General features: G+C 46.7%; 1 long non-coding RNA gene across 1 annotated transcript; it reads right to left on the bottom strand.

Moving 5' to 3' along the window:
* Window positions 1–1,541: 1,541 nt before the first annotated feature.
* On the bottom strand, window positions 1,542–18,723 carry LOC137327754 (uncharacterized). The gene is made up of 4 exons (XR_010964541.1): window positions 18,640–18,723; window positions 18,222–18,355; window positions 9,059–9,202; window positions 1,542–1,709 (listed from the first exon to the last, which is right to left on the bottom strand). It is a non-coding gene; the product is annotated as an uncharacterized lncRNA (long non-coding RNA).
* Between the last annotated feature and the right edge of the window lie 22 nt (window positions 18,724–18,745).

Here is an 18,745-nt window from a genome sequence, read left to right as displayed (position 1 = left end):
TCACATTGCTGTGGGTCTGGAGTCACATAGGCCAGACCAGGTAATGATGGCAGGTTTCCTTCGCTAAAAGGACATTAGAGAACCAGATGGGTTTTTATGTAGTTTCGTGACTACCATTACTGATACCAGTTTTTTTTTATTCCAGATTTGGTTTAATTAATTGAATTTAAATTCCTGAGCTGCCGTGGTGGGATTTGAACTCACTACTCCGGATTATTAGTCCAGGCCTCTGGATTACTAGTCCAGTAACAAAACCACTATGCTACCGTACCCGGTATCCCTATCCCATACCAAGAGTCAGCACTCTAATGCTGAAGGATTGATTTTACACTGCCAGGAAATCTCAGCTGCTGGTCAGCATATCTCGGGAACATCAGCCAATGGTGGGACAATCATGGTCTGCGTGTCCAAGTTCCCGGATAAATGCGGCCATAAGTTTTCATTCTGTAGGTCGTATGGACTGCAGTGTGCTGGAGGGGGTGGACAGCAAGTGCAGTGACAGAGATGCCAGTCAGTCAGGCTCCTTTGTCCTGGATGGTGTCGAGCTCCTTGAGTGCAGTTTCAGTTGCACCTGTCCAAGTGAGTGGAGTGTATCCCCATTCTGATCCAAGCCTTGTAGATGGTGGAGAGGTCAAGAGGTGAGCCACTCAGTGCATTGTACCCAACCTCTGCCCTGCTCCTGTAGCCCTGGCGTTGATGTGGGTGGTCCATTTAAGCTTCTCGTCTATGGAAGTGCCCAGGACGTTGTTGGTGGGGAACTTGGGTGAGTGTGGTGCCATTGAAGATCAGAGGGATGCTGTTGGACATTCCCTTTTAGAAATGGTCATTGGCTGTTATGAATATTATCTGCCACTTGTCAGCCTTGCCTCAGTGAGTCGCTCTCTCACCTGAGTCAGAAGGTCATGGGTTCAAGTCCCACTCCAGAGACTTAAGCACATAATCTAGGCTGACATTTCAGTGCAGTACTGAGGGAGTGCTGCAATGTTGGAGGTGCTGTCTTTGGATGAGATGTTAACCCTCAGGTGGATGTAAAAGATCCCATCGCCACTATTTTGAAGAGCAAGGGAGTTCTCCCTAGTGTCCTGGCCAATATTTAGTCTTCAACCAACATAATCTGTTTTAGTGATCTGGTCATTATCTCATTGCTGTTTGTGGGACCTTGCTGTGTGTAAATTAGCTGCCACATTTCCTACATTACAACAGTGACTGCACTTCAAAAAGTACTTCATGAACTGTAAAGTGCTTTGGGACATCCTGAGATCGTGAAAGGAGTTATATAAAAGCAAGTTCCTGCTTTTTTTCCCTCATAGCAAGGGAAGAAAGGAAAAATTAATGTGCAAGTGACCTGTCAATACTCTCAAACTTTCAAGTCAAGCAAACAGGCTGGGTACAACTCCCCAACCACCCACTTCAGACAGAAAACCATAAAATGGGGAATAACGTAAAAACAAAATAAATACAAGAGCTATAAGAGTCCATTCACCTAGTGCAGCACCTTCTGTTTGTTGCATAAACAATAGAATAGCCACCTACCTGCAGGTATTCCGGGGAACTGCATCCTTGCCCAATACAAAAGGTAAGGCACTTCTGTAGTAATATGGTAGTCCACCCAGTTTGGATTTGGATCACTGTACAGAGCTTCCAAGGCCATACACAGCTACTCCTTGTACTATGGGTGATACACTTCACTGCACACCCATAAAAATCCTCTAGAATACACCAAAACAATACTGGAGTTAGTTAGTCACCAAGAAAACAGGTTGGAACACATGCACCCTAAAGATTGGGCATCATTTTAGCACCCGCTATCGGGTGCGTTCCTGGCGGGGGGGCCCCGAAAATCAGGAAATCCTGGAGCGGGACCAGAGCGCACTTCCGGGTTCCCCACTGACGCGCCGGCGTGCGCGCGCAGCCCCCGCTGGTGGGAATCCCACAGGCAATTAAAGCCAGCGGGATGCCACTTGACGCAATTTACTTTGCTTGTTCAGGTCATTAATTATGTGAGGAGGGGTGGGATTTTAAAGCAAACTGGGACTGTTTCCCGTACTGGGGGAAACACTCCCAGTTCAAATGGACGTGTTGCAGCCACCAGCCTGTGGCAGCTGCAAAGGTCCATTTGACAGGTAGGGGGGCGGGGGGGACCCTCACTCATTGCAGGAGGCCACTCTGTCACTTGGGAGAAAGTCTAGCCTCCACCACCCTCGTCCTGACAATCAAAGTCACCAACTTGCACACTTACCCCGGGGTCCGGAGACATGTACCTACCTTGCGGACCCCCTCAGATGTACATCTTCCGGATGGGGGCCACCGTAGCTGCAGTCATGACCTCCTCGGAGGACGAACAGCATCACCAGCCTCGCCGGCCAAGCCGTCCACCTCTGACACGTGGAGCTCCACATCACAGTGCTGTGACACATCCACCTGCACAGCAGGAGGGAGGGCTACCGCAGAGAGAGATGCGTCACAGAGGGCACTACCCTCGCCACAGGGTCCACAGACCGAGGCTCAGCTTCCTGGACCTCTCTGAGCAGCAGTGCACACGGAGGCTCAGAGTCACTCGACATGTAGTCGTGGACATCTGCAGTCTCCTTCATGCCGAGCTGCTCCCGGTTGGCCCGAGCACCATCTTCTTACCTGTCGCTGTCAAAGTCACCACTGCCCTCAACAACTTCTCCTCCGCATCCTTCCAGGGTGCCACCGGGGACATCGTCGACGTCTCTCAGCCGTCTGCACAAAAGAGCCCTGCAAATACACCTACACCCACTCTGCAGTGACACAATTGGTGGCATCAGTTGTGGGTCTTCATAGTGATCCCCAGGAAAGGGCATTATTGCACAAGCCAGACAAGATTCACAAAGACGTGGCGGTAGTGGTGACAATATAATATGTAATGTGAGTTGGTCAGAAATTAAATATAAGTAACAACCATGACAAACCCTCAAACACCCTTGTGCATCCCCTTCATGCTCACGACACGATTGCCTTACGCTGCCTACTGCACATATGTGATGCATGCCCTGTGGCTGCAGCACAGGTAGTGGCAGGTTGAGTGAGGCTGACTGTGAAAGAGATACACGAGGGGGTGAGTATGAGATAGAGTCATGAGATTGTATAAGGATTGGGTTGAGTGGTAGTGGTGGGATGAGTACTGGCGAGGTGAGTAAGTGCAGGTAAGATGAGGATGAGGTTTGAGTGGGTATGAGGGGTGATGTGACAGAGTAGTGTTCGCAGTGCAGAAGGAGGTGTGGGGTGGGGGCGATGATGTGGCAGACGGAGTTTTTTTTTATTTGTTCACGGGATGTGGGCGTCGCTGGCGAGTCCAGCATTTATTGCCCATCCCTAATTGCCCTCGAGAATGTGGTGGTGAGCCGCCTTCTTGAACCGCTGCAGTCCGTGTGGTGAATGTTCTCCCACAGTGCTGTTAGGAAGGGAGTTCCAGGATTTTGACCCAGCGACAATGAAGGAACGGCGATATATTTCCAAGTCGGGATGGTGTGTGACTTGGAGGGGAACGTGCAGGTGGTGTTGTTCCCATGCGTCTGCTGCCCTTGTCCTTCTCGGTGGTAGAGGTCGCGGGTTTGGGAGGTGCTGTCGAAAAAGCCTTGGCGAGTTGCTGCAGTGCATCCTGTGGATGGTACACACTGCAGCCACTGTGCGCCGTTGGTGAAGGGAGTGAATGTTTAGGGTGGTGGATGGGGTGCCAATCAAGCGGGCTGCTTTATCTTGGATGGTGTCGAGCTTCTTGAGTGTTGTTGGAGCTGCACTCATCCAGGCAAGCGGAGAGTATTCCATCACACTCCTGACTTGTGCCTTGTAGATGGTGGAAAGGCTTTGGGGAGTCAGGAGGTGAGTCACTCGCCGCAGAATACCCAGCCTCTGACCTGCTCTCGTAGCCACAGTATTTATATGGCTGGTCCAGTTAAGTTTCTGGTCAATGGTGACCCCCAGGATGTTGATAGTGGGGGATTCGGCGATGGTAATGCCGTTGAATGTCAAGGGGAGGTGGTTAGACTCTCTTTTGTTGGAGATGGTCATTGCCTGGCACTTATCTGGCGCGAATGTTACTTGCCACTTATCAGCCCAAGCCTGGATGTTGTCCAGGTCATGCTGCATGCGGGCTCGGACTGCTTCATTATCTGAGGGGTTGCGAATGGAACTGAAGACTGTGCAATCGTCAGCGAACATCCCCATTTCTGACCTTATGATGGAGGGAAGGTCATTGATGACGCAGCTGAAGATGGTTGGGCCAAGGACACTGCCCTGAGGAACTCCTGCAGCAATGCCCTGGGGCTGAGATGATTGGCCTCCAACAACCACTACCATCTTCCTTTGTGCCAGGTATGACTCCAGCCACTGGAGTGTTTTCCCCCTGATTCCCATTGACTTCAATTTTACTAGGGCTCCTTGATGCCACACTCGGTCAAATGCTGCCTTGATGTCAAGGGCAGTCACTCTCACCTCACCTCTGGAATTCAGCTCTTTTGTCCATGTTTGGACCAAGGCTGTAATGAGGTCTGGAGCCGAGTGGTCCTGGTGGAACCCAAACTGAGTATCGGTGAGCAGGTTATTGGTGACTAAGTGCCGCTTGATAGCACTGTCGACGACACCTTCCATCACTTTGCTGATGATTGAGAGTAGACTGATGGGGCGGTAATTGGCCGGATTGGATTTGTCCTGCTTTTTGTGGACAGGACATACCTGGGCAATTTTCCACATTGTCGGGCAGATGCCAGTGTTGTAGCTGTACTGGAACAGCTTGGCTAGAGGCACAGCTAGTTCTGGAGCACAAGTCTTCAGCACTACAGCTGGGATGTTGTCGGGGCCCATAGCCTTTGCTGTATCCAGTGCACTCAGCCGTTTCTTGATATCACGTGGAGTGAATCGAATTGGCCGAAGACTGGCTTCCGCAATGGTGGGGATATCGGGAGGAGACTGAGATGGATCATCCACTCGGCACTTCTGGCTGAAGATGGTTGCAAACGCTTCGGCCTTGTCTTTTGCACTCACGTGCTGGACTCCGCCATCATTGAGAATGGGGATGTTTGCAGAGCCTCCTCCTCCCGTTAGTTGTTTAATTGTCCACCACCATTCACGACTGGATGTGGCAGGACTGCAGAGCTTTGATCTGATCCGTTGGTTGTGGAATCGCTTAGCTCTGTCTATAGCATGTTGCTTCCGCTGTTTAGCATGCATGTAGTCCTGTGTTGTAGCTTCACCAGGTTGGTAACTAATTTTTAGGTACGCCTGGTGCTGCTCCTGGCATGCTCTTCTACACTCCTCATTGAACCAGGGTTGATCCCCTGGCTTGTTGGTAATGGTAGAGTGAGGAATATGCCGGGCCATGAGGTTACAGATTGTGGTGGAATACAATTCTGCTGCTGCTGATGGCCCACAGCGCCTCATGGATGCCCAGTTTTGAGCTGCTTGATCCATTCTGAATCTATCGCATTTAGCACGGTGGTAGTGCCACACAACACGTTGGATGGTGTCCTCAGTGCGAAGACGGGACTTCATCTCCATGAGGACTGTGCGGTGGTCACTCCTACCAATACTGTCATGGACAGATGCATTTGCGACAGGTAGATTGGTGAGGACGAGGTCAAGTAAGTTTTTCCCTCGTGTTGGTTCGCTCACCACCTGCCGCAGGCCCAGTCTAGCAGTTATGTCCTTCAGGTCTCGGCCAGCTCGGTCAGTAGTGGTGCTACCGAGCCACTCTTGGTGATGGACATTGAAGTCCCCCACCCAGAGTACATTCTGTGCCCTTGCTACCCTCAGTGCTTCCTCCAAGTGGTGTTCAACATGGAGGAGGACTGATTCATCAGCTGAGGGAGGACGGTAGGTGGTAATCAGCAGGAGGTTTCCTTGCCCATGTTTGACCTGATGCCATGAGATTTCATGAGGTCCAGAGTCAATGTTGAGGACTCCCAGGGCCACTCCCTCCTGACTGTATATCACTGTACCGCCACCTCTGGTGGGTCTGTCCTGCCGGTGGGACAGGACATACCCAGGGATGGTGATGGAAGAGTCTGGGACGTTGGCTGAAAGATATGATTCTGTGAGTATGGCTATGTCAGGCTGTTGGTTGACTAGTCTGTGGGACAGCTCTCCCAATTTTGGCACAAGTCCCCAGATGTTAGTAAGGAGGACCTTGCAGGGTCGACTGGGCTTGGTGTTTTGCCGTTGTCGTGTCCGGTGCCTAGTGGTCTGATGCCGGGTGGTCCGTCCGGTTTTATTCTTATTATGATTTTTCGTAGAGAGATTTTACAACTGAGTGGCTTGCTAGGCCATTTCAGAGGGCAATTAAGAATCAACCACATTGCTGTGGGTATGGAGTCACATATAGGCCAGACCGGGTAAGGACGGCAGGTTTCCTTCCCTAAAGGACATTAGTGAACCAGATGGGTTTTTACGACAATCCGGTAGTTTCATGGCCATCATTACTGATACTAGTATTTTAATTCCAGATTTTTATTTAATTAATTGAATTTAATTAATTAATTGAATTTAAATTCGCCAGCTGCCGTGGCGCGATTTGAACTCATGACTCTGGATTTTAGTCCAGGCCTCTGGATTACTAGCCCAGTTACATAACCACTCTGCTTTAGCATGCATGACGTCCTGAGTGTAGGGGAAAGAGTAAGTGTTCTCACTTCGGCTGACCTACTGAGGTCATTGGAGCGCCTTCTGCACTGTATGCAGGTGGGCGATATGTTGGTGGTGCAGGTGACCTCCTCTGCCACCTCGAGCCAGGCCTTCCTGGTGGCAGAGGCAGGCCGCTTCCTCCCCCTCCTCCTCACCCAGTGTATTGATACCTGGAGTGAGGCATCATTAAACTGGGAGCAGCCTGCCCCCTGGGCTGCTCCATGCTGTAATTTTTTCTGTTTGTTGCAGCATCTGTCAGTGGAGGACTGCCCCTTTAAATAGAGCTCCTCCAGCTGACAGATCTTACTGCGCATGCGCAGCCCGCCCAACGCGCAGATCAGCAGCGGGGAACCCGGAGAACCAGGTAAGTGGATCCAATTGGGCTATGATCGAGCGGGGGGCAGACTGATTTCGCCGGGTGCGTTACCCACGCGCCCGATAGCCCCCCAGCCGAGAACCCGCAGCCCTGGTAACATCGGGCCCATTATGTCTACCACTTGTACATTGTGAACTGAACACTAGATGGCATCCTGAGGAGTAAGCAATTATATGACAGGCTATTGCTTGTATTGTTTTTGTTATTCTTTGACAGAATATTCTAGAGGGTCTGCAAATAAATGTAGCTAGTTATTACCACACCAATCCCACTGTTTATTCGTTCATCTAACCTAATAGGTTTGGAGTTCTTGTTAAACTGAGCAGACTGACGTCAAACTGTTCAGCTGGAGCCCTGGGACCCTGTGTCATTAAGTCTTGCTACTCCCCACACTGAGTGTTAGCAAAACATAGGCAGCAAGAATAGGAGAGATATTTCCCTTCAAACAGGAGTAAAAGGTAGAGGGCAAGTTAACCAGGACAGCCCTTCAGCATGTCCCAACAGATGGCTACAAAAGTAGAATCCATCTAAGACAGAGGTTGCCTGCAAATCCTATTGGAAAGGGACTTGGGCCTGGTATAGGGTTGCCAACTCTCCAGGATTGTCCTGGAGCCTCCAGGAGCTAAAGATGAATCTCCTGGACACTACTGCAACAAACTAAAAAACCATAGGGGCCTTTAAAAAGAAGTGTTTCCCCCCCCCCCCCATTTTCTTTGAACACACTTGTTTACTAGTTATAAAAATATTGGAGATAGGGGAAAAAGACTGTTTGACTGACAGTCAAGGATCATCCAATCGGGTAAGAGAGACTGTTCACTTTCCAATTGACAGTGAGAAGGAGAGGAGGGACGTGTCGGGCGGCCAATGGCGGGAGGTCATGTGGTGAAGCCTCCAGGAATACGTCCAGAATTGGAAACCCTAGTCTGGTACGAGGCCTCAAAGGATTTTTTTTTTTTTTTTTAAATGTTGGAAAATGTCACCACTTCGTGCCTGAAAACCAGCTTAATTTTTTTCAACCTGCATTCAACACTAAAATGAGGAACACAGGCAGTGCAGAGCCAACTCTCTGACATCATATACTGACAAAAACAAATTTATAAAAAAAGGGGACCAGGCAGCAGAGCCTATTCACAAGGTACAGTCAGTCCCAATCTCTGTAAAATCCAATTTCCATGGCAACCAAACAGACAGACATCGTGGGTGGTCTAAAACATGCAATTGTCACTTTTATCTTGAGTACAATTCTCGGTAAATAAATACCTTCAGCAACTGTTCCATGAGTTTACATCTCTGCTTCACACAATGATCTGGTTAGCAATCTTAAATTAGATAACCTAGACAAGTATATCATGTGCCTATTAACAGCGATATTCAAAGCAAACGGCCAGTTATTCGGGGTGTGAGTGGGTGCCTCTTGCTTTTTAAAAAAAGACCACAGGCATAAAACATGCTCCGATATTTCTTTTACCTCTTACGGAGCTGTTACCACTGCATATTAATGGACAGTTCCTCAACCATTAAAGGGGGGGGGGGGGGGGGGGGGGGAGAAAGTGTGTTCAAATTTGATGGCTGGTGTATGGAGATCAGAAAAACGTAAATTGCTTATTGATCATCAACAACTACTTGCATTTATATAGCACCTTTAAATGTAGTAAAACATTCCAAGGGCTTCACGGGAGCGTTATCAGACAAAAATTGATACCGAGCCACATAAGACAGGTGACAAAACCTAACACTTTGACCAAGCTTTTAACGGGTGAAGGAATTGGGGGATGCACAAGTGGCCAGAGATGGAGGAACGCAGAGCTGTAGGGCTGGGAGAGGTTACTAAGGATAAGGATTATCTCGAGCAACGATACACCCGACCCATGTTACTTGATGCTTCCTCTCCCTTTGTGACTAGTCATTTTGTTAACGGTGTGTTTTCTCAATGAATTAGCAGGGCACACATCTGCTTATCACTACTCTGCAATGGATATGTTTTACATAAGACAGTAAACAGATGTGCATTGTTCTATCTTGTCCATTGGGCTTTCTTACTTGTATTAATGCCTTGGTAACCAATGGAGAAACAGTAAACATTTGTATCTCCACAATATATCGCAGCTGAAGCTTTCTTCAGGAGACATCTGGGATTGAAGATATCTCGTCTTGGAAAATGTTCACAGTGATAGCAGATTCCTTCTGTTTGATTTGAATGTGGAACAAAGACAAAAAGGACCATCAATGCTACTGTTTGTAAACGGATGCACATGCAATACAATTCATCCCTTAAAGATGACTTGTATTTAGATAGCACTTTTCACAACCTCTGGACGTCCCTAAGCGCTTTACAGCCAATGAAGTATTTTTGAAGTGCAGTCACTGTTGTAAATGTAGGAAACGCAGCAGCCAATTTGTGCACAGCAAGGTCCCACAAACGGCAATGTGATAATGACCAGATAATCTGTGTTTGATTTTAAAACAAAAAGTGCTGTTGGTTGAGGGATAAATATTGGCCAGGACATCAGGGAGAACTCCCCTGCTCTTCTTCGAATATAGTTAGGACAACAATGGCTCTGCTGGAAGCTACTTCTAGCCATTTATAGTTCATAAAAGTTTTTTTAAAAAGTGTCAGTCACATATTTCAGACATCATAGCCCCAATTTTAACTCTGGATGTGGGCCAGAAGGGGAAACCCCTTGTTGTGAGGCCCAGAGCCATTTTAACTCCCAGAAAGCATTTATATTTCTCTACTATTTTGCACCAAAGGCCGGTGGGAATGACATCACCACTGAATGAATTTGGACTTTTTCCAATATAAAACCAAAATACCAGTTTTAAGGAAACTAAAAAAGGATGGGCTGGAAATCCTGGATTAGTGACTTGCTAAAAGAGCAGAGTTTGGTTAAAAGTATTAACACAGGATAGAACACAGAACAGTTACTGTTTAGAAGACAACAACTTGCATTAATATAGCACCTTTAACGTAGTAAAACATTGCAAGGAGCTTCACAGGAATGGTCAAACAAAATTTGACACCAAGCCACATAAGAAGATATTAGGATAGGTGTTTAAAAGCTTGGTCAAAGAGGTAGGTTTTAAGGAGAGTCTTAAAATAGGAATTCTAGAGCTTAGGGTCGAGGCATCTGAAGACTATGTACTTTCACGGATAAATGACGAGGTTAAAGACGAGACAGCTGCCTAGCTGGGCCTTGAGAAACTATCAACAAAGAGTGTGTGTGTGTGTGTGTGTGTGTGTGTTAAAAAAAAAAAGTTTGGGTGCTAAATTGGGCCGTGTAGCGCCCATTCTTTTGGCACTACACGGCCTCTATGACATCCAAGATGGCGTCTTGGACGCACACGCATGTTTCCGGCATGATGTGCGCCAGACGCCATCTTGGTATAGGGGTTAGTGCAGGAGCAGATAACGATCAGTGTGCAGCGCTGATTTAAAGAGATTGACACCATTTTGGGACTTAACGCTCAACTCAATGCACAGTCTTGACCCCGACCATCTGAATGAGTCTTGCCTGGAGGACCCCCTACCAGTGCTATTTAAAAGGGACCATGCAGGATTTACAGGTTAGTGGCTGAATTATTGCTTCTGGCTGCCAACACATTTGTAACTGTTTTTGGAGGTCTCCAAGGCTTCAATACTAGGATGCGAGGACATAGCCTAATATTTAGAGCCAGGACGTGCAGGAGTGAAGTTAGGAAATGCTTCTCCATGCAAAGGGAAGGGGGGGGGGGGGGGGCGGGGAAGAAAAAATGTTTGGAATGCTCTTCTGCAGATGGCAGTTGATGCTAGCTCACTTGTGAATGTTAAATCTGAGATTGACAGATTTCTGTGAACCAAGGGTATATTAAGGGATATGGGGCTAAGGCGGGTATATGGAGTTAGATCACAGGTCCACCATGATCTCATTGAATAGTGGAACAGGCTCGACATCTAAATGCCCCTTCCACTTACTGCCTTCTGACATGCACCACCTTCTCCTGCAAGAAAGCGGGACGTGTGTCTGGGTGATGTGCCTGTCATGGTTGAATAGCTGCCAGTGTGTGTGGCCTGTGAGTTGTGGGTGGGCAGCTTGCAACACTGATAATGTGTAAGGGTGAGAGAACGCATCTGATTGGAAGAGTTAAATACTGATGGAAAGAGTTTATTGGTATGTGGGGGATGGGGTGCATGGTGCAGTTGGTAGGAGAGACCACTTGAAAGTTGACTTCACTCACCTTGATCACTCATGTCAAACCATTGAACTTCTTCCTGCACTACATCCATGGTCATGATGCTGTGCACCTGGCATTGACTTCACCTCCCGCTGCCTTCCATTGCCTTTTGGATATATATCTGGTGGGCCTCTTGCCCGCCGCCCGCCACCCCCCCTCTGCGGATATAGGATGTCCCTCCTTCTGTCCACCTCTTGCACCAAAAGGTCTTTCAGCATCAGAAGATAACCTTGGTACATGCACACACAGGACTGGTACCAACTCAGATTGGCAAGGTTTGGCATGCAGATTGGAGGATGTGGGATTTAGTAGTGTGCAACCTTTATTCAATGTGTTAACATAACTCATCAGCGTACAAACATAGGGATGGGATCTGCATCTGTGTTTTACATGTGTGACGTCTGATCTCCGTGAAGACAGCAGACAGTTATTTTCAGCAAATAACAGGTACCAGCTACCTTTAAGAGATTTCTAAGAAACATCCTCCCTTTAAGAGATTGAGCTCCCCCTGGTGGTGGAAAGTGCAAATTGCATTGATTCCACGTGCAAGGCCCGGAATGGAACGCTGATTGCGGGTGAGTCCTCGGGCCGGCAGAAACTCGCGTCCTGCCTGCGCAGGGGTCATTGGGTGCGGGGTAATAGCACATCACACTACCTACGCCCAAAAACGGGTCAGAACCCAAAGACAGACAGACACACAGACAGAGAGATCCGAAAGGAAGAGAAAGAGAAAGAATGACCAGTTGTATTAAAAACAGATAACTTTTTGTCGCTGGTGGGGTTACGTGTAGTGTGACATGAACCCAAGATCCCGTCCTCATGGGTGCGGAACTTGGCTATCAATTTCTGCTCGATGATTTTGCGTTGTCGTGTGTCTCGAAGGCCGCCTTGGAGAACGCTTACCCGAAGATCGGTGGCTGAATGTCCTTGACTGCTGAAGTGTTTCCCGACTGGGAGGGAACCCTCCTGTCTGGCGATTGTTGCGCGGTGTCCGTTCATCCGTTGTCGCAGTGTCTGCATGGTCTCGCCAATGTACCATGCTCTGGGGCATCCTTTCCTGCAACGTATGAGGTAGACAACGTTGGCCAAGTCACAGGAGTATGAACAGTGTACCTGGTGGGTGGTGTCCTCTCGTGTGATGGTGGTATCTGTGTCGATGATCTGGCATGTCTTGCAGAGGTTGCCGTGGCAGGGTTGTGTGGTGTCATGGACGCTGTTCTCCTGAAAGCTAGGTAATTTGCTGCGAACGATGGTCTGTTTGAGGTTGGGTGGCTGTTTGAAGGAGAGTAGTGGAGGCGTGGGGATGGCCTTAGCGAGGTGTTCGTCATCATCGATGACATGTTGAAGGTTGCAAAGAACATGGCGTAGTTTCTCCGCTCCGGGGAAGTACTGGACGACGAAGGGTACTCTGTTGGTTGCGTCCAGTGTTTGTCTTCTGAGGAGGTCTATGCGATTTTTCGCTGTGGCCCGTCGGAACTGTCGATTGACAAGTCGAGCGTCATATCCCGTTCTTACGAGGGCATCTTTCAGCGTCTGTAGGTGTCCATCGCGTTCACTACTTGCCTTCAAACAGCCACCCAACCTCAAGCAGACCATCGCTCGCAGCAAATTACCCAGCTTTCAGGAGAACAGCGTCCACGACACCACACAACCCTGCCACGGTAACCTCTGCAAGACATGCCAGATCATCGACACAGATACCACCATCACACGAGAGGACACCACCCACCAGGTACATGGATCATACTCCTGTGACTCGGCCAACGTTGTCCACCTCATACGTTGCAGGAAAGGATGCCCCAGAGCATGGTACATTGGCGAGACCATGCAGACACTGCGACAACGGAAGAACGGACACCGCGCAACAATCACCAGACAGGAGGATTCCCTCCCAGTCGGGGAACACTTTAGCAGTCAAGGACATTCAGCCACCAATCTTCGGGTAAGCGTTCTCCAAGGCGGCCTTCGAGACACACGACAACGCAAAATCGTCGAGCAGAAATTGATAGCCAAGTTCCGCACCCATGAGGACGGCCTCAACCGGGATCTTGGGTTCATGTCACGCTACACGTAACCCCACCAGCAAAAAAAGTTATCTGTTTTTAATACAACTGGTCATTCTTTCTCTTTCTTTCGGATGTCTCTCTCTCTGTCTGGGTTCTGACTGTTTGTATATTCAGTAGTCTTGTATGTAATGTCTCTCTGTCTGAACACTATTCAACTCCTTTGATTGCCTTGATAACGGGCAGGAGGAAGCCTCCAAAAGCTTGTGATTTTAAATAAAGCTGTTGGTCTATAACCTGGTGTTGTAAGACTCCTTACATTTGTCCAGAATATTAGTAGACTTCTGGATTACTAGTCCAGTAACATTACCACTATGCTACCGTACCCAATTGCTGTTTCCTACCACCAACATTAAGTTAACTGGTCAGTAGTTCCCTGGACTTGTTATTCCTATATTTATAAAAGGAGGTAGAACATTAGCTGTCTGCCAGTTAGTTAGTTAGTTAGTTAATATCTATCTAAAAAAGTGCCTCTGCTATCTCCTCCCTGACTTCTTTTAATATTCACAATTCATCCATAGTTAATGCCTTGGAATCTTTTACATTTATCCTTCGGGGCAGATAAGGCTCCAATTTAACATCTTATGGAGAAGGCATATTCTGATTTGGGAGATGATGACTGTCGTATGAGGAGAGATTGGGTTGACTTGGCCTGTATTCACTCGAGTTTAGAAGAATGAGAGGGGATCTCATTGAAACATATAAAATTCTGACAGGGCCAGACAGACTGGATGCAGGGAGGAAGTTTCCCCTGGCTGAGGGGTCCAGAATGAGGGGTCACAGTCTCAGGATATGGGGTAGGACATTTAGGTCTGAGAGGAGGAGAAATTTCTTCACTCAGAGGGTGATGAACCTGTAGAATTCTCTACCACAGAAAGCTGTGGAGGCCAAGTCACTGAATATATTTAAGGAGGTAGATAGATTTCTAGACACAAAAGGCATTAAGGGGTATGGGGAGAGAGCAGGAATATCATATTGAAATAGAGGATCAGCCATGATCATATTAAATGGCGGAGCGGAGTCGAAGGGCTGAATGGCCTACACCTGCTCTCGTTTTCTATGTTTCTACGTTACCAACTGAATCTTGTCAAATAACGACCTGGAGCCAGAAATTTACAAGCACCTAGCAATCTAAAAAAACCTTCCCTCATCAAACAGCAGTTAAACTCCGAATGACCTCAGGACCTGTTTGAACCAATCCCACAAGCAGATACCTTAAAAGGCTCAGGTCAGGTGTAACCATCCTCCAGAGCAGCCACAAGCATCACCACAAATAATCAGCTAGCACTTGCAAATGTTTAGAATCCATACCAGATTTGCAGGTGTGACAATATACCTTATACTAAATATAATGAGCTCAGAGAGATTAGTACAGCACATTAAGAGTCACCAAGTGTTCTTGATCGCTTTCACTACTATGTATAAGGTCAATGGCCCAGAATTTGCTGGAGTGGGGCATCTGCGAATAAGGCTTTTTCCTTCACCCTTCAGCTTGACATTTTTTGCCCTGGAAGGGAGAGCTGATAACAGGGAGCAACAGGACATCTGGGAACTTAGACTGTTGGTCCTGTCATTGACTATCTCCTTAATCAATGAAATTTAAGAATTGAGAAAGAAACAGAGGAATAATGTGGAAAGAGGGTGAGTTAGAGTCAAATCAGGTAGAGAGAAAGAAAGATTGGATTGAGAGAAAATAAAGAGACAGAAAGGACTAAGAAAAAAATTTTTTTTTAGAATCATAGAAAGGTTACAGAATGGAAGGAGGCCATTTAGCCTATCGAGTCCGCACCAGCTCTATGCAAGAGTAATCCTGCTAGTCCCACTCCCCTGCCATTTCCCCGTATCCCTGCAATTTTTTTTCCTTTCAAGTACTTAGCCAGTTCCCTTTTGAAGGCCATGATTGAAGCTGCCTCCACCACCCCCTCCGGGAGTGCATTCCAGATCCTAACCACTCACTGTGAAAAATGTGTAAACGATTTAAATCGTTAAGAGGAATTTACTACCTGTAGGAATGAGACTCAACAATTCAAACTGTTCTCTTTCTGGGCCGGAGAGATTGAATGGCATTGCATCAACATTTATCATGTCGTTAAAAGGTTACTTACGCTGTTAAGTACAAGCCCTAACTTTCTGTGGCGAGTTTAATGTGCAAATCCGGCAAGTTCTTAGAATTAACGGGGAGGTTGAAGGCGAGCTGCTGTTTTGCGCGAGGCTAATGGCAGAGTGACGTAAAACAACCAGCAAGTTATGGCCATTCACAACTCACGGGGCATCCCCTCTTCACCACAAGCAGCTGAACAATTTACACACAATGGCGAGGACCATTAAACTTGCCGTTATTTTCTCAGCAAGTTTCGGGCCAATGTTTTTGCATGGCAAATTATATTTCCACTCACTCATCTTTCTGAAGGAATGTCACCAGCTACAAGCTAAAAACTTCCCATGTATATCATGAACTCATCAAAAAATTCAACAACAAAGAAGTAACGCAGCTTTTAAACCTTAAAGACTATACTGAGGAGGGAAAAAAACATGAAGGTTTAGTTGACATTTAATAAGTATAAAAAAAATTGAGCACTAGCTGATCTCCTGTGGGGTTGCTCCCAGGTAGTCTGGAGTAAGCTTGTAATGTTTAGTTGCTGATCTGGTCTGTCCTTGAACTGCTGCACACCACCTTGTAAAAGTGACTCATGATTTCACAATTCTGTTTTATATGTGTCATAAGATGAGGTCAGCCTTGTATAAGCATTACAAAAAGCATATAAGCATTCCTCATGTGGACAGTGCAATGGCAAAATTTCCTGTGAGGAAATGGTCCAAATGGGTTGAGGGGTCAACCAGAGTCACATTCACATTAGAATCTGGATTCCAGGCCAATGTAACGATCAAACATCCGATTTATTCAAGCCATCCCAGATACCCTAATATATTAAAATAAAAACCTAATCTTACAGCAGTTTTCAAACTTTTCTGCGTGGGACTCCTGCATATTTTAAACGGCCTCTACTATAATAGCAGAGAGGGGAATTTCAGACGGGTGTGTTAACCATTCATAGGCTGGTGTCTCTCAGGGTAAATTCAGGTAGGTCCAAGGTTTCATCTGACTAAGATTGTACTCCTCTTGCCCAGTAGTATAGTGGGCAAGTGGAGTTACTATAATGATGTGTGTGTGCATATCTTGTTTTTATATGACCTTTTATATAATTTTGTGTGACTAAATGCTATGGTGCTGGATGTATAAATCAGGTGGGACTGATATCAGAACAGGGAGCTCTTAAAATTATCAACTTACAAGAAAGGCAGCTTCACCATCCCACCTTCTGGCCTGGTTACATGGATAAATTAAAAGATGAAACAACTTCCACATCCTGACTTAGTTAGCGCTGGGACCCTTATCAGATGCTGGGTAGTTGTAAATAATGGAACCTTACAGGCTGGTCCATAGGGTCTGGCCTAGAATCTGAGGGAGTCAGGGGAGGTCAGGGGAACCATGGATTCCCAGCCTTGACACAAAGGCAAGACCCATTAAGGTGAGGCAAAAACAGTGAAATAAAGGATGGGCCTTTATGTCACTAGGCAACCACATTCCACACATGTAACTTGACTCATTTTAACATGTATTTTTGATATCATATAAGCACCTTTTTCCCTTCTGTACTAATCAAGCAAGTATATAGTAATTAAGCATATAACCTAGAACCTGTCAATTAACAAGAATATGAAATTGCTAGCACAAGCAGTAACCAGAGCTACATTAACAAGTTACTCAGTCATGTCCAGGAGATAAGGAGCTAGCTGTCCATATGAGACAATGAAGAATTAGAGCTAACAGCCTGGGACAAGACAGGGAGCGTGAGATAACAGATCCAAGCACCAACTCCAGCCTTGGAGAGAAGTTAGAACAAGATAAGTTGGAGGAGCAGGCCCCCTCTAGTGTTGGAAGCCAATGATTGGTCAACCAGAGGGTATGACATTTTGACGGCCACTCAATCACCCCTTGCCTGTGAAATATAGAGATAAGTAGTGGGCTGACTCTTCTTCCTTTGTCTAAAGAGATACATGACGTCTCATTGGCCACCTCGCCCTCTAGAAAGACCCCAATAGGGCAAGGACTCTTGTCAATAGCTGGCCCTGGGCCCACCCCCAAAACTGGCATAAAAAGAGCACCTCGCACTGATATCAAGTTGTAGAGACTTGGCAGGAGTAAGGTAACTACGGCTGATTTGGGAGGCCAACAAACGGTGAGAAAAGGCTCCAGATGGAGCAGGACTGAAGACAAGGAGTCCAAAAGGTCACCCCAGGCGGGGCAGAAGACAAGTGAATCGACGAGGGACCCCAGGTGGGGTGAAAAGACGCTTGTCCATAATCTAGGCTGACACTCCCAGTACTGTACCTTTACCCTCATAGGTGGTTCGAAAAGATCCCATGGCACTATTTCAATGAAGAGCAGGGGAGGCCCCGGTGTCCTGGATAACATTTCTCCCTCATACATCATCACTAGAAAACAAATTATCTGGTCATTATCACATGGCTGTTTGGGGGAGCTTGTTGTACACAAATTGGCTGCCACATTTCCTACAACAGTGACGACACTTCAAAAAGTACTTAACTGGCCGTAGAGAGCTTTGGTATATCCTGAGGTTATGAAAGGTGCTATATAAATTCAAGTTCTTTCATCAAGCTTTGAATTACCTGTCTCGAATATCTCTTTTAGCTCGGTGTCAATGTTTTTGTCTGATTACACTCTCGTTAAGCACTTTGGGACATTTTACTACGTTAAAAGGGTGCTATATAAATGCTAGTTGTTGTCTCATAATAACACATGGGAGATAGACTGTTTCATCCTATCCTGAATCTCACTTAACATTTTTTTTAAAATCAGCATTTAATTGTTCGATATGTTTTTTTAAAATCTATATCTAACGTACCTTGTGGAGGGACCTGCTGACACACTCGGAAAACAAATGAGAACCAAAGGAACAGGAGCCTCGGCTTTAACATTTTCCTCACTCATCCTTCGCCATGGAGACCACGGGTGCGTCTTCTGAGTGTCAGACTTGAGCTGCAAACAAAATCGCAAAACAGACCCAAGTGTTGCTGCATAATCCGGCTAAAGAAAACAGGCATAGGACCGCATTCCAGCCTCAAACAAACAAATCCAGACCGTGTGGTCACAATCTGTTAAAATACACATTAAAGTAATTGCAATTTCACCAAACATTTTAGATTTGAGACACCTGTCCTTGGTTTAAAACATTTTTTTTGAATCTTCAATTAATTATTTAATTGCATTGATAGATTGACGCTGTTATTAACACTGGCGAAAGAAATTAACAAGAAACTGACCAGTTTCGCTCTGTAAACCTCGTTTCTCCATCTTCAACTCTCCAATCTTACTCCGAGGAGCGGGGGAAAGTTAGAGGTTCAGGTCGTTTACCTGCTCCCGGCGGAG

The sequence above is a fragment of the Heptranchias perlo genome, chromosome 12 (genome assembly GCF_035084215.1).
Source record: "Heptranchias perlo isolate sHepPer1 chromosome 12, sHepPer1.hap1, whole genome shotgun sequence".
NCBI classification, from domain to species: Eukaryota; Metazoa; Chordata; class Chondrichthyes; order Hexanchiformes; family Hexanchidae; genus Heptranchias; species Heptranchias perlo.
This window is presented reverse-complemented; position numbering and strand designations above follow the sequence as displayed.